Source organism: Macrobrachium nipponense, chromosome 46 (assembly GCF_015104395.2).
Source record: "Macrobrachium nipponense isolate FS-2020 chromosome 46, ASM1510439v2, whole genome shotgun sequence".
NCBI classification, from domain to species: Eukaryota; Metazoa; Arthropoda; class Malacostraca; order Decapoda; family Palaemonidae; genus Macrobrachium; species Macrobrachium nipponense.
Genome location: NC_061106.1, coordinates 15,700,665 through 15,700,869, shown reverse-complemented (window position 1 = coordinate 15,700,869; position 205 = coordinate 15,700,665).

Below are 205 nucleotides of genomic sequence, written 5' to 3'. Positions count from 1 at the left end.
TTCTAAATTAAGTAGAGTAACAGAATTTACTGACTTGAAACAACTTTATAAAGTCATCATCTAGAAGATTATTGCCAGAAGCTATTAACAGTCCAAAATAGTTTACACAACATGTTCTAAGTCTTAATTTCAGTTTCCAGCTTAAACACACTAATACAAATTGAATATATTATTAAATTGATTATATATGGATTGTAAAACTATA